The sequence below is a fragment of the Amborella trichopoda genome, chromosome 11 (assembly GCF_054954075.1).
Source record: "Amborella trichopoda isolate Santa Cruz 75 chromosome 11, AtrichopodaSantaCruz75HAP2 v2.0, whole genome shotgun sequence".
Classification (NCBI taxonomy): domain Eukaryota; kingdom Viridiplantae; phylum Streptophyta; class Magnoliopsida; order Amborellales; family Amborellaceae; genus Amborella; species Amborella trichopoda.
Genome location: NC_142346.1, coordinates 13,635,913 through 13,652,440, shown reverse-complemented (window position 1 = coordinate 13,652,440; position 16,528 = coordinate 13,635,913). Strand labels below are relative to the sequence as shown.

The 16,528-nt window shown below is 36.5% G+C and overlaps 1 long non-coding RNA gene across 1 annotated transcript; it reads left to right on the top strand.

Annotated features, from left to right (window-relative positions):
* Nucleotides 1-10,143: 10,143 nt before the first annotated feature.
* LOC105420095 (uncharacterized) lies at nucleotides 10,144-16,201 on the top strand. Its single transcript, XR_966436.3, has 5 exons — nucleotides 10,144-10,577; nucleotides 10,895-11,006; nucleotides 14,625-14,684; nucleotides 15,180-15,235; nucleotides 15,418-16,201. It is a non-coding gene; the product is annotated as an uncharacterized LOC105420095 (long non-coding RNA).
* The last annotated feature ends 327 nt before the right edge of the window (nucleotides 16,202-16,528 follow it).

Below are 16,528 nucleotides of genomic sequence, written 5' to 3'. Positions count from 1 at the left end.
TTTTAGGCGTGTGTTCTTCAAAAAAGGCGAATCTATGAAAAATATATAAAAAAACCTTTACAAGAAATAAATTGACCAAAATACCCCCAAAAAATTCAAGAGGTATTTTGGTCAATAATTTTTCATGAATTATTTTTTTATATTTTTATTAGGTGCGTCTTGATGAGAAGAAGACACGCTTAAAATTTCGAATGATTTGGATTTTTGGATAAATAATTAAAATTTAAACACTATCGGACATCCGTGAGTGTCAGATCGGCCACATATAGCCCAGATTCAATCTGAACCATTCACCTATAGCCGTATGGGCGTACATCAGTGAGTGTTAGATAGGCCACATATGGCCCAGATTCAATCTGGACCGTTCAGCTATAGCCGTATGGGCGTACATCAGTGACTATATATATATATATATATATATATATATATTTATGAAATATTATATATTACATAATAAAAATATTAAAATATATTATATAATAAATATATTATATAAAACCAGATATACATCTTCCTAGTTAAGAAGGTAGATTGACTATCATATAAAGATTGCAAGGTTATCCCAGGAGGGAGTTTAAGTACCCAATATAGGCTTGTGGTTATGGACGGCCACATAAAAACATGGAAGAGAAGGGGTGAATGTAATAGGTGTTCAAGAACTGGGTGGTGGAATTAAAAAAATGAGAAAGTAGATTTATTTAGGGATAAAGTAGTGGTACAGGAAAATGGAACTCTGAACAAGAAGTCAACGTAATACGGAGTGAGATGGTTGATTGTATCCATAAAGTGGTAAAAGAAGTTTAAGGAGAATCTAGAGGGAAAAAAAATTCCGATAAAGAAACTTGGTGGGTGGAGTGGTGAGGTTTAGAAGGCCATTAGCGAAAAATAGTCATTTTATAAAACTTGACAGTGTAATAGAAATAATCAAAACTTAAAAGAATATAAAAATACTAAACAAATAGTAAATAAAGCTAAACTTAATGCATATGATAATCTATACAATAAACTGAGAACGAGAAGGTGTAAAAAATGCATTCAAATGAGCAAAAATAAGATAGAAAAATAGTAGGGATCTAAATTATATTAAATGAATTAAGAGTAAGGATTAAAGGGTCTTCGTGAAAGACGACAAGGTTAATGAAAGGTAGAAATTTTATTTTCAAAAATTATTAAATGACAAACACAATGTGAACATAGCAGTTGAAGGAGCTTGTGATGCAAGTGAGGGTAGAGGTCATAGATACATTCGTCGTATTAAAGAAACTTTGAAAATGATGAAGGTAGGAAATGCTTTAGAACCAGATGATATACCGATAGAGTTTTGAAAGTGCATGAGGGAGATTGGCATTCAGTGGCTGAAGAAGTTGTTCAACAAGGTGTTGAAAATAAAGAAAATGACAGATGAATGGAGAAAAAGTATTGTGGTATCCATTTACAAGAACAAAATAGACATACAAAATTGTGCAAACTATTGAGAGATCAAGCTTATGACCCATACTATGAAGATTTGTCAGAGAGTGATTGAGAAACAACTATGGCATGAAATAAGTGTATTTGAAAACCAATTTGATTTTATGCCAGGAAGGTTAACACCTGAAACTATTTTCCTACTTAGGTAACTGATCAAGAAGTTTAGGACCAAGAGAAAAGACATCCACATAGTCTTTATTGATTTAAACAAAGCTTATAATAGAGTACCTGGAGATTTGATTTGGTGGGTATTGGAAAAGAAAGGAGTTTCTAGACACTACATCAATTTGGTGAGAGATATGTACGATGGAGCGCTAACTAATGCATGAACAACAGGTGAAGAGACAAGTGAGTTTTTTTTTTGATAATTTAGTGGGGAAGATAGGCCCCTACCCATTTTTTCAAGTAGGTTTATATCAAAGATAAGCATGAAAAGACTGTTGTACGGAATTTTGACTGACTTAGACACTGACACAAAAAATAAAGGAGCCAGTTGCAACCTGGTCCCACCGGTACCAAAAATGTTGGCAGACTACGGAAGCACTGATCAAATAAAGTCGTTTCTGGAAAAGTGGCAGACTGACCCCAAAACTTGTAGGATGGTGGCTTGGGTGCTTTAAGGATCTTCACCATGTTTCGTCACAATCCAACCAATTTAAGACTGATCAGGATCAAATCTAGTTCAAAAATTCAACTTCTAATGCCTTAAAAAAGACCTCATAACTAAAGGCCTAATTTTTGTACGTCAGATGAACACCAGACTACCACCATTGGATTCAAAAGGTCTGAAAACCCCTGTATACCAAATTTCAGCCCATTCGGATACTTCTAGACCCCCTTTGCCAACTCACCCAAAATGGGTAAGTGTTACATTATTATGGAGGCCGCAGGGAACCAGTTTGCATTTATGGAAACTGCTACATTTGTGCTAAGGATTGAATTTTGAATGGCCATATCTCCTTTATCCAAGACCCGATCGACCCCAAATTTCAAGGCAAGGCTCGTCTCGGCGACGCACACATTTTGATATAAAATTTATCCCGAGATAATGAGCGGATAGGGAGAATTCAAAGAGAGAAATTTGGCTAAAAAATAAAGGGTTTGAAAAAGGAAAATGGCTTTTTATCAAGTGGGCATATTTTAAGACGAACAATATGAAGTAATATTTGAGCAAGATTAAGGGGCAGATTGTGCGTAATTAAACGATGGAAATGAAAAGTTTTTCGATAAGTGGAATCCTACTTTTCGATGACTTTCCAAATTGAGAACAAGTTCAAATGACCATCAAATTTGATGATTTTTGTCACAAAATGAACGAGATGCTATCCTAACGGAGTTGTGATAAAGAAATTTGACAGAATCATGTCAGATTAGCCTACACGAAGAATTGAATGTTTCCATGTTTTTAAAGATGACCAAAATTTTGATTACCTTAAAAAGTGAGATTTGGGTGTTGAAATGGATATCGAAACGATCGTCATAGATTGAATATCATTTCTACGACAGCGGATCGTTCGAACCGCCACCGGCAAGCCCCCGAATGGTGTCCATGGCTTAAGCCTCTTTCAAAGGGGACCAATTGGTCATTTCCCACATTGTAGGGAGGGGCATTTTAGTCATTTTTCACAAGCATAAAATTACATTTTTCATTCAAAAAATGTATTTTTTTGGTAAATTTAGCCTACTTTTGAGTATCCACCTATGTTTTGGTGGATGCTTATGAAAATTTCAAAAAAATATATTTTTTGGTAAATTTAGCCTACTTTTGTGCATCCACCCATGTTTTGGTGGATGCCTATGAATTCATGTAAGCTCATTGTGTAGTAACTCTTGGAAAAATGGAGAAATTTTGAATGAAACTTCAACTTTTTTGGCTCCATTCTTGAAGAGCGAATACTTTTGTTACAGAGAGAAATTCCTTTAGAGTTCCAAGCCTCTCACCTCACTTAGCTCACCAAAAAGTCAACACTGAGCCTAGCCAAGGATTCGATCCCACCTAGGTGCACAATTCAGTCTCTCTCTTCCTTACTTTCTCTTCCTTTTTCTCTATTCCTTTCTTCCTCTTCTCTCTCCTCTCTCTCTTTTTATTTCCTCTTTCTTTCTCTCTCTTCCCCCTCTCGGGCCACGGTCAAGATCGGAGGCCCAATTATTTTTTTCTCTTTCTCTTTACTCTCTCTCTCCCCTCGATCTTTCTCTCTCTTCTCCCTCTCAGTCTCCCACTCTCTCTGTCCTCGAACGTTCTCTCTCTTCGCTCCCTCCTCTCTCTCTCGATCTACCCCCTTCTCTCTCTCCCCCTCTCGATTCTCTCTTTCCTCACTCTCTCTCAGTGTTCCTCTCTTTCTCGCTTTCTCTCTCTCTCTCGATCTTCCTCTCTTTTCTCCTTTCTCTCTCTCTTCTCATCTCTATCTCTCTATTTCCCTGATCTCTATCTCTCTATTTCCCTGATCTCTCTCCTTATCTCGTTTTTATCTCTCCTCTCCCTTATCTCCATCTCTCACTCCCCTCTCGTTTCCATCTCTCTATCTCCCCCAATCTCTCACCCTCTCTTATTCCTCGACGACCTGCAACCCACCCTTTCTTCCCTCTCTTCTTTATTCTCTCACCCTCTCGCTCTCACCATCTCTTAATCATCACGGGACTGCAGCCCACCCTTTCTTCCCCCTCTTCTTTACACTCTCTCCCTCTCTCACCCCTTTAGGCTGCAGGCCAACCTTTTTTTCCTCTTCTTTACTCTTTATCCCTCTCTTATCCCTCTCGGGCCAGTTTTTTTTCCCTTCTTTTTTACTCTCTCTCTTCCTCTCTAAGAATATCTCGGGCCCGCAGTCTAGGCTGCAGGCCCAGCCCATTCTCCTCCTCTTCTTTACTCTCTCTCTCCCTCTCTAAGAATCTCTCGGGCCCACAGTTGAGGCTGAGGGCCCAGCCTTTTCCCCCCCTCTCTTACCCCTCATGGGCCTGCAGTTGCGGTCCACCCACTTTCTCCCTTCTCCTCATTCTCTCTCTCTTTCTCTTCACCTTCACAAGCCCGCAGCCTAGACTGCTGGCCTAGCCCATTTTCTTTCTCTTCACTCTCTCTCTCTCCATAAATTCACGAGTAGCAGCTGCCCCCAATCTCCTTTTTCTATGCATCGCCCATCCCTTTTCCCTCTCGTGTCCTTTTCTCTTTCACGTAAACCTTATCCTCTCTTCTCTCTCTCTCTCTCTCTCTCTTCCCCAGGATCTCTCCTTCTCTCTTATGCTCTCCCTCTCCTTCTGTCAAACTTTTTAATGGGCAGCAGCCCCTCCCTTCTCTTGCTCCCCTATCTTTTTCTCTCTCTCACTGTAAAGTCTCTCTCTTTCTCACTAGCAGTTGCTGCTCCTTTCTTCTCTTCCTCTCGATCTTCTTCTATCTCATTGTGAATCCCCTCTCTATCTCTCATATACGCTCTCTCTCTGTCTTTCGCTCTCTCGCTCCTCACCTTTCTTTTCTCCCCCTCACGCAACTTATCTCTCTTTCTCTCCCAAATCTTCTCTCTCACAAAATCTCTAAACTCTCTTTCACACATATCTCTCTCTTTTTCCAAATCTCTCTCTCTCCTTCTCCAAATCTCTCTCTCATAAAACTCGATCTCGCTCTTTTCTAAACTTTCTCTCTCTCTATTTCATGTCTCTATCTGTCTCTCTCACGAAATCTCTATTTGCCTCTCACAAAATCTTTACACAATTTCTCTCAAAATCTCTATTCTTCTCTCTCATACCTCATTCTCTCTCTTCTCTTCTGTCGTCTCTATCTTTCTTTCCCTAAACCCTCTCAATCTCTCTTTTCTAAAACTCTTTCTCTCACTGCCTCTCTCTCTTCTCCCTATCAGGCCGAGCTCTCATTCTCTCTATTCTCTTACTTTCTCTTTCTCTCATATATATATATATATATATATATATATATATATATATATTCTTTTAAATTCTCTTCTCTCTTTTCTAAAACTCTCTCTCTCTTTTCTTAAGTCTCTCTTCTCCCTATCGGGCCCAACTCTCATTCTTTTTGTTTTCTTATTCTCTCATTCTCTCATCTCTTCATCTCTCTCCCTGGTTGATCTTTCTTACATATATCTCTTTCACTCTTATTTCTCATTCTATCATCTTTTAACTTTCTCTCTTTTTATTTTCTTATTCTTCTTTCTCTTACTTGTTTCTTCACCCATTCTTATGCTTTATTTAAGATACTTAATTCTTCTTCATCTCTTTTAAGATAGTTCTTTACTATAGAAATTTCCCTTTTCTCATGTTCTACTTAAAATTCTTGCATATTCCTCTATCACATGATTGCATTCATTTTACTTTGATTTCTCACATCTTTAAAGATCGTGCTTACCTTCAAAGAATGCACATTACTCATTACCATCTTTGTATATGCCCGTTCTTAGATCTCATAATTCATTATCATTATCATGCATATCGCATAAGGGGGCTCTTTGGCAATGATTCGCGATAGGTTTTAGCCCACGAACTCCATTCACCTGAATCCTCCGGGGTACTTCGATCACAAGTCGAGTACCTTTCTCTATTCACTGGTAATGCCTCTTGGGAGAGGTGACGCCAAAAGGCTGTCCGTTTTCTATCAGCCCTATATTTTGCATTTCATAATTCATTATCATCATCATGCATTATGCATAAGGGGGCTCTTCCGAAATGACTCGTGATGAGTTTAACCCACGGACTCCGTTCTCCTGAATCCTCCGCGGTACCTCGATCACAGGTCGAGTACTTTTTCTCTGTCATCCGATAGTACCTCTTGGGAGAGGTGATGCCGGAGGGCTGCCCATTTTTCATCAACCTGTTTTTAATATTTTTCCATCTTTTTAGTTATTTGCTTCCCTTTGTTTTCCGCCATATTTCTCTTCTATCTCTCTTTGAACCTCTTCATCCATAAACATAATCCCCATCTCTCAAATCTCTCATACCCAATTGGAGACAAGCCAAGGGACGCCTCTTAAAAGTCATAGATAAATGTGATTCTAGTATTGTGCAACGAAGCGAGGGAGTTAGACGCAAAATGCATTACAAGGATAGTCAAAGGGCTTTCTTTAGTGTTCTAAGAGGGTAACCTACCCAGACACATCCCATGAACCTGATGACGAGGTAGGTTCTTAACATCCTAACTGTCATACTAAAATTCTTTTATCATTGGTACCTATCCCGAAGCTTTGTGTGTGGTTGTTTGAGAGGGTTTATGCTAAACTCGGATCCCATACTTGGACCTCTTCGGGCCTACAGAAAATTTAGATCCACCAGAGACGAGTGAGTTTTCAGTGACAATAGGTTTACATCAAGGGTTAGCATTGAGCCTGTACCTCTTTATTTTAGTTATCAACGACTTAACTAGGCACATATAGGATGGGGTACCATGGTACATGTTATTCCCAGATGATATAGTTTTGGTTGATGAGATCCGAATCGGCTTCAACACAAAGTTAGAACTTTAGAGGGATGCTCTAGAATCTAAATATTTTAAAACTAACGAGACTAAGATAGAGTATATTGAATGTAAGTTTAGTAATAATAGGAGTAGAGACGTGGAAGTGGTTAAGATTGACATTCAGGAAGTATAAAAAGACCTTATTTTCGATATCTTGGTCAATAATTTAGAAACAAGGAGAGATTGAAGAAGATGTCGCACATAGAATTGGAGCTGGGTGGGCGAAGTGGAGATGTACAACTGAAATTTTATGTGATCGTCGCATACCAATGAAGTTGAAGGGCAAGTTCTATAGGACAACTGTGAGACTAGCTTTGCTCTATGGGGTTGAATGTTGGGGGTCAAAAAACAATATACCCAATGAATGAGTGTAACAAAGATGAGGATGTTGAGATAGATGAGTGGCAAGATAAGAAGTGATCGAATTTGAAATGAATATATTTGAGAGAATATAGGTATAGCACCAATAGGTAATAAGAGGAAAGAGAGCAGACTTAGGTAGGCTGGCTATGTGTGGTGCCGACCAAGTATAACACCTATTAGTAGGTGCAAGTTAGTTCAAGTGGAAGGACTTAAAAATGCAAGGGGTATACCCAAAAGGATGCGGTTGGAAGTAGTTCAGAAAGATATGGGGACTTATGGCCTCATTAAAAATAAAGCAGAATGGCCTACCAAGATTCGTGTAGACAACCCCAGTTAAGTGGAAAAAGGTTATGATGATGATATAATAAAGATATTAAATTCAAATATATATTTATTAAATATTAATATATATATATATATATATATATATATATATATATATATATATATATATATATATATATATATCATTGATAAAATAAATATTAGGGTCTTTGGCTAAAATATATTCCCAAATTTAAGTTCCTGCCTTAGGCATGGAACAAAAAAGTTATACTTTTCAAGTGAAAAATGGAAAAGTTGAGGAATAAAAATGTTCTAAAAAGTTTAGGACATTGTAACACTTCATGTGCGTTAAACACAAGATCGTTATAGTATTAGGAACTTATTTGTTATGGATAAATAAGTTCCCCCAAACAAAGTAGTTCATTAGTAAGTTTCCAATGTTTGACAAATGCAACACTAAAGATATGCTTGGTTCATGCATAAATATTTGCACAGGTAAAATATTTACATATGCAATTACCATGTTTGGTAGCACATTTAAAAAGCACTATGTAATTAGTTTTATAGGTTTGGTAGCGCTTGTTACATATGTAAACTTATCACCATTAGTAGCACATTTAAAAAACACTGTGTAATCAGTTTCACAGGTTTGATAGTGCTTCATTGGTTTGAAAATATTTATACAAAACCATGAATATATATATATATATATATATATATATATATATATATATATATATATATATATATATATATATATATATAAATATTATATATAATATATAATATATATTATATACCTTAACTTAAAGTATATAATATATTATATAGTATATTACTTATTATATATTATTTTATAAATAATATTATATATTTTATATAATACAATTATATTAATAAAATGAATATAAAATATAGAATTGTATACAATAAGACCATTTACCTTTGATACACAAACACATACAACCTTCTGATGTGAAATTTGATAGCTCAAGTATGTCACAAAGTTCGAAAAAATATCTTATGAAGTTTGAGCTTGGTCAATGGAATAAATGCAGCCACTCAATTTCAAATCCATTGGTCAAGATTAATTGTGACCATCTTGTACCGAAGGTAAATGGTCAGATTCTATATTTTTCCTATAAATATATAATATATAATATATGTTGGCACGTGTGACAATGAGGCCTCATGTTGCCTTGCTTATATTTGTAGGCTTTTTCTATTCTTATGAGAGGTATTCCATGTATTTATGTTTATCCATTTGTAAATGAATTTGTTAAATGTAATATATAAATAATTAATTAATCTCTAAAAGCTTTGCAATGTTTATGTGATGTGGATAAGTATATATGAGATTTGGAATTAGTTTCTTCCTGTAAGTATGTGAAGTCAAAGAGAGAAAGAAAGCTAAACAAAAAACAAAAACAAACAAAAATTACACATCTTCTAGAAAGCTTCTCTCTCTAAAACGGTTCCTGATTAAAATCAAGAGGCGAACCAAGTGTTCCTTTCTTTTAGTCGGTCACGAGCAAAACTAGGTTTCATCTTTTTTTATATTATTGTACACATTCTTCTTCTTCTTCTTCTTCTTATTTTTGTTTTTTTTTTTTTTTTTGAAGTTATTGAATCCACGACAAGCTTGTTTCACGTACGACATCTTGTGCTTTTGCTGTATGTAGGTTAGATATTTTTTTCTTAACCCTATCCTTAATGGGTTAAAAGTGCCCCTTGATCTCTTCCCCGAAAGCTTGAAATACGTGGAGAGGATGCTCCTCTTTATTTTTTTCTTCCCCCGAGCTTGGAAACCAAAAACGGTATTTACTGTAAGGGTATGATATCTATAAGGTTGCATCTTTAAACAATCCAATTAAGGTGCACCTTCAAATTTTATCATACGATGTAATTTTGGTGTAAAATGTTTTTAGGATTATCTTAAAATCTATTTTCATATCTAATTATAAAAACTTAAACTCAAAAAATGGTTAAAATCAAGTAGACTTAAAAACATATGAAAATCTTGAAAATAAAAAATCTAGATAATGTGTTGCAAGATGCATTATTTATGAAACTCAAATTTTTTTTTTTCCATATTCATATATCTAGTTGTCGAGAGGATCAATTAGAGGGTTATTCAACTTTAAAACAACATTTTCTGATTGATTTTTGAGGTGCATATGTAGTTCTACATTTTAAAGTTGCAACCTAATATAATTTTTTTCCTTCATGTAAAAGCTTGTCTTTTTCCGCCTGTCTTTCCTCTCTCTAAACTTTTGCAAGAAAACCCACTTCCAACCTACACGCATGTATTCACCTTTGATCTCTCAATCTTCTTTGCTCTCTCTCTATAATTCATGGGCCAAAAAAAACTCAAGTACCCAAAGGCTCTTGTTTCCATCGATTTTTTTTTTCTCATTTGATTAAAAGCTGTTTTTTTTTCTGTTAATATTTTGGTTTATTTGGTAGAATTTTTTGTTACATAGATGCAGTCACGCTGAATATACATCGCTTATGTGGATACAATATATATATATAAAAATATATATATATATATATAAAAGTTTAGCCGGCTCGCTCACGGGTGTGAGGTGCGGGGAACGGTCAAGATTGAAGATGCTTATTTGGGCGGCCAGGATGCGCCGAACTGCCAAGATTGAAGATGCTTATTTGGGCGGCCAGGATGCCTTGTCGGGCGAAAGGTTCGAAAATAAAAAATATTATTTTTCTGACGGGTTATACTGACACCCGCAGAGGTCTTCTCTACTCTCGCAATCCCCTTGCGCGAAGCCTCACCTCTGTATTTTTCCTGTGCTCCATCTTTCTGCGCTCCATCTCTTCTCTCTCCTCCAAGCACTCCCCCTACGTGAAAGCTCACCTCTGTAATTTTTCTGCGCTCCATCTCTCTGCGCACTATCTCCTTTCGCCCTCTCTGCGCTCCATCTCCTCTCGCCCTCACTGTGCTCGATCTCTCTGGAGCGGCAAGCTCTTGCTCTCTCGTTTTTCCAAGGTATACTAACTCTCTCTCTCTCTCTCTCTCTCTCTCTCTCTCTCTCGTTTTTCCATTTCTCAATCCATAAAAACCAAAACCCCCAACCCTGGTTTTCGCCTTTGATAGAAACCAAAACGCCATGGTTTTGCGTCCGATACAGAGAAACTCGAATTTTGGGAGTTTCTATTTCCATTTTTTCCTAGTTTTTTTTGGGGGTTCCAATAAAAAAACCTTAATTTTGGGGTTTTCGTTTGACCATAAAAAAAGCCCTTATTTTTTTTGGGGATTTTCGTTTGACCATAAAAAAAGCCCTAATTTCGTTCACCATGAAACAGAGTGCAGGTCTCGAGAGCGCAAAGTGACAATACCCTGCTTCGAATCGCCTGTCACTCCTTTGGCATCTCGCATTCCCCTTGTGGCTGAATGCCCTGATTATCCCATTCTCAAGTAACATCTCTCTCTCCCATTCAACAAATTTTTTTTTTGCTCTCTCTCTAGCAATCAGCCATTGCCCCCTGGATTGAAATGTTGGAATAACATGATTATCCCACCATATCCAGTATGATCATCTTCTATGATTAAATTGATAAAAGAGCGCATTCATTGATTCAATCAAGGTCTCTCAACATCTACAATACGATCGTAATGTTTGATCTAATATTTTTCACAATTTAGAGATATATAATGTTTGATCTGCTGTTACAATTTTTTTTTTAGAATAAATATTAATATTCAATATTTTTCTTTTTTTTCATTTGATTTTATTCGAACTACCAGTCTGTAATGTTTGATTTTCTGTTACTTTTTTTTCTTTTTGTAATGTTTGATTTTTTGTTACTGAGGAATAAGATTGTTTGTAGGACTCTTTTGAGTAGTAGAAACTGATTTGTAGCTGCAACTTACCTTTTAAGGTTCTTGAAGGTGAGTAGTGTTGATTTGCTTAATAAAGCTTTTTGCAAATATAATTTGTTTAGGTATTTCAGTATAATTGAAATAAATTCTGTTGCAATTTTTGGCATTGAGTATCCCTTATATAAACAACTGCAGCTGTTCTATATAATCAAGTGCCACTCATTTTAGTCCTACTGAACTTCTTTATTTCATGAAATCTAGGAATAGACTGCCTCTTGCTTTCACTTTATTTGGATTGGATTCTTCAATACCAAAGTTGGTTAGAACCTTCATACCATTAGTGTCCTTGTTAACCTTCATATTGATATTCTTAATAGATTTTTTGACAAATATAATTTGTTTAGGTGGCTGAGGTCTTCTGTTCTTCAATGAGTTGCTTGTTACCTGAATAAGAAAAGAAAAACAAGAAAGTTGAATTAATGTCAAGCCTTTCTTGGTTCTGTTTTTCCTTTGCTATCTGATAAAATAATTTGCATATGTTCACTTCAATGGCTGAGTCAATCCATGATCCGCTGTTAATTTTTTTTTTTTAGAATAAATGTTAATATTTGATTTTTTTCTTTTTGTTTCATTTGATTTTATTCGAAGTACCAGTTTGTAATGTTTGATTTTCTGTTACCTTTTTTTTTCTTCTTTTTGTAATGTTTGATTTGTTGTTACTGAGGAATAAGATTGTTTGTAGGACTCTTTTGAGTCGTATGAACTCTGATATTTTCCACAATATCAGAAAATATGATTGGTATTCTTATGATGAATGTTTAAATACATGTATTTGTGTACTTTGCAGTTTCACGTTGAGTAAGTAAAAAAACTGAGATGGATCCTACAAATTCAGCTTGTGTGGCATGTAGCACATACCCAAATGTAAGCAGCATTGATGAAATCCTTGATGGTGGTAGTGGCTAACCACACAATAGTCAAGAAATAGAGGAACTATGTGTAGAAATGAAGTTTGGATCAGAGGATGATCCATATGAGTTTTTTAAGTCTTTTGCATTCACCAAAGGTTTTGGTATTCGCAAAGGCAGTACTCATACCAACAAAGGTAAACGGATCGATAGGGTTTTTGTTTGCTCCAAAGAAGGGTTTACACAAAAAAAGCCTAATAAAAGTGGAAAGGTTTACCATGAGTTAAGATGTGAGTGCAAGGTTAGGATGTACATAAGTAGAACGAGTGGAAAGTGACTAGCGTCGATCTAGATCATAATCATGATCTAGTTAGTCCAAGAAAAGCTCGTCTAATTCGCACACACCAATCATTGTCGAGTGGTACAAAGTCATTGATACATTCAATGAGCTCGACAATGGTTAAGCCTAGACATATTCATAGAGCAGGCTGGAGGGATAGACAATGTCCCATGTACACAAAAAGAGATTCAAAATGAAATAGCAAACACTAGAAGAAAACTTAGAGGAGAAGATGACAATTTAATTTTGCAATGGCTCTATACAGAGAAGCAATTGAACCCATCATTTTTCTATAGATTGAGATTAGATGATGATGATCACATTCGCAATATTTTATGGGTAGATTCTACATCTAGAGTTTCCTACCAGTGCTTTTTTGATGTGGTTACCTTTGATACCACATACAAGACAAATGCGTTTGATATGCCCTTTGCACCTATACTTGGTGTAAATTACCATTTCAGTGCAATGTTTTTTGGATTTTCTCTCATATTTGACGAGAAGATAGAATCATTTATATGGGTATTTGAAAACTGGTTGGAAGCCATGGCTGGATGAGAACCAGGCGTAATTCTCATTGATCAAGATCTTGCAATTTCATATGCAGTGAGGCAAGTTCTTTACCAAAGTAAGCATCATTATTGTAAGTGGCACATATTTGTGAAGATAAAAAAAAAATAATGTCATGTGTTGCGTATGCATCCTTCTTATTCAGATACCTTTCGGAGGTATGTGGCTAGCCCAACTATTGAAAAATTTCAATTGGCTTGGAAATCGATGATTGATAATTATAACCTGGAAGACAATTAATGACTCAGTAGGCTTTATGGTTGTCGCATGCAATGGGTTGACGTATACTTGGCTGGCACGTTCATTGCTGGTATGACTTCTACTCAAAGGAGTGAAGGGATGAATTCTCACTTCAAGACGTACTTGACACCCACAACAAGCATGCGTTCATTATTAGAAGTTGTTGCAAAAGTCAATGATAAGAATGTGGGAAAAGAGAGGGAAAATGACTTGAAAGATATTCAATCTATTCCAGTCTTGCGAACAACCACTTTTATTGAGGCACATGTATAAAAAATATATAATCAAAAGATTTTAAAGATATTTGGGGAAGAAGTGGCTAATTGCTTTAATTTTACGAGGGAGACAGTTGAAGACAATGGACAATTTGCAACTTTTAAGGTGGCAGTCCTGGGGACCATAATTAAATCCTACGTAGTGAAATTCAATTGCCATGACAATTTCGTTTCTTGCTCTTGTCACTTCTTTGAGAGGATGGACCTTCTTTGTAGGGCATGTACTGAAGATTTTTATGGTGAAAGATGTGTTTGAAATCCCTCCGCAATATATAATGAAGCGTTGGACCAAGGATGTAAAGAAGGGAGTTTTCATTGAAGACATTGGGGAACAAATTAAAGTAACATCTGAACTACCACGCTCCATTAGATATAATGAGGTTATGCAAGCAAGTCGATCATTTGCCGAGCGTGTTTCACAAAGTGTAGAGGTCTATGAGTTTGTAATGCCATAATAAAAAATGGAATTCGCCAATTTGATGAAAAGTTCGTGTCCAAGAGAGATCCACAGGATAATGCCATGATCCATGTCAATGAAGATGCCAATTCTGCTAGTTGTAGTAGCACACCAAGTGGAAGTAACCATTGTCGTAATGTCCTTGAACCTCCACGAGTATGGACAAAGGGACGACCGGCCACTAAAAGAATGAAACCTCGATCTTAGGGATGGAAGCCAAAAAAATGGAAATGTGCAGTCTGCAATGGCAATGGGCATGACAAAAGGAACTACTCGTCGTTCGTTTGTGATAGCTACAACTATTTACCTTTACATTAATTTGATAGGAAATTGTATTAAATTCATTACTATTGATGTATTTGATTTACAATTGTATTAGCCTCAATTTAAATGCTAACATATGAATTTATCTTCCTCTTACAGTGCTAAGGAAAAAATACGTCGTACGCTAAGGAATGAGAAGGCAGCAGAAGTGAGTTGATGGTAAGAGTGACTCGCATCACCTTAAGTTTTTGCTCCTTGATACCAAAGTGTAGTAGTTAAATTCTTGTGAATTGAATTACTAGTTCAATGATAACCCATTGTTGGAAACATGAGGCAATTGTAGCATCTTTTTGTGACGCATGTATTAGTTTCTGTTATACCATGTTTGGAGTTTAGTTCACAAACTTCATTTGGGACCTTGTTGAAAAAGTTAGTCTTATGATTCAATACTATATTCATCAGAGTTATCCTTGTACGAGCCATTGACAAGTGAGCATTAGTTTCCGCTCCCAAAAGATTCTATAAGGTTGTAGAAATAGTTTTGTAATACTAGCATTCTGACTTTATTTTGTTCTTATGCATTTTGTCCTTATGCATTATTATTTGTATTTCATGTGTTATCTTCACCGAAATTCACTGGTATTTTTGGTTGCGCATTTGCTCAACATATCTAAAAAGTTTGGAATATGTTCTCATTTCAATTCTATTTGACAGGGTGGGTGTCGGACTGGAATGGCTAAAGTGACAAATGCATGTGACCTTCCTGCAAGGTAGCTATTTGTATCTTGACATTTTATTTTAAAAGGTTGAGTTACTTTCCTAATATTATTGTACTTAAATTCTTATTTCTCATGCAACTCTTTGCTTTGAAAAAAATATTCTGAATATTTTGAGGCATTGTTATGTGGATGTATTAGGAAATGAATTGCTTATATGCTCTATGATATGGCAGGAGGGTTAGTCACACAGTTGGTCCTAAGTTTGCTATCAAATAACATACGGCTGCCGAAAATGCTCTCAGCCATTGTTATCGTTCTTGTCTCCGGCTTCTTATTGAGAATGGACTTCAGAGGTGGTCTTGTTAGCTTTTGTAGTGGTTGGAGTGATGTATAATATTCTTCACTTATGTTTTGTAGTGGTTGGGCTAGCCTGAGAGTTTGGTCGGGGTATTACTTTGTTTTGTCAATACCCAAGCTGGTATGTGTAAATGGTTAAAAGTATGTGGTTCAACGTTAGCCTGGAGGCTCTTGTATGTGGTTCAACGTTAGCCAGACAAAATTTTCTATCTCAATGAATTATGGTGGTATGTTGGTTAGTTTGGTATGGCTCCCAGTATTTAGCCATGTTGAGGGAACATGGCTTGTTGATTTTGAATTAGGAAAGTGAGAGAGGGGGGGAGAGAGCGGTTGGTACATGGAAAGGGTAAAAAGGACACCGGAGATTGGGGTTTGTGTGGCTTGGACTTTTACAGCAAATTGGGCAAGTGGTCCGCCCATCCAGCAATGAAGTGAAAACAACTGTGGAGAGGGGCCTTTTTTTTTCCGACGAGGCTGGTGGGTGGTGGTGCAAACCACGTGCTAAAGCTCAAGGGAAGGGAAGGCATGGAGTAAAGCAACCCTCATCACATGCTGATGGGTACACGGATGAGGACCAACTTGGCTTTAACTGTGGGGAACATATGTCTATAGTTTGGAATATGATCTCATTTCAATTCTATTTGGAATATGTTCTCATTTCATGTGTTATCTTCACCCAAATTATTCGTTTGTATTGCATGTGTTATTCCACATGCTGATGGGGTACACGGATGAGGACCAACTTGGCTTTAGCTGTGGGGAACAACCCCAATTTCTCAAGCTACTCCAAACGCGACCCACGCCCATTCCACCCTCTCTCTCTCTCTCTCTCTCTCTCTCTCTCTCTCTTTCGTTACAAGTAGATGCACAAGGGGATAACTATGTGTTATCTGTGTCACGTACAAGAGGACCTCCAAGCTCTTGTGGCTTCAAATTACAAGAAAAGAAACAGCTCAACGACAACAAAATATAATACTACAAATCTTA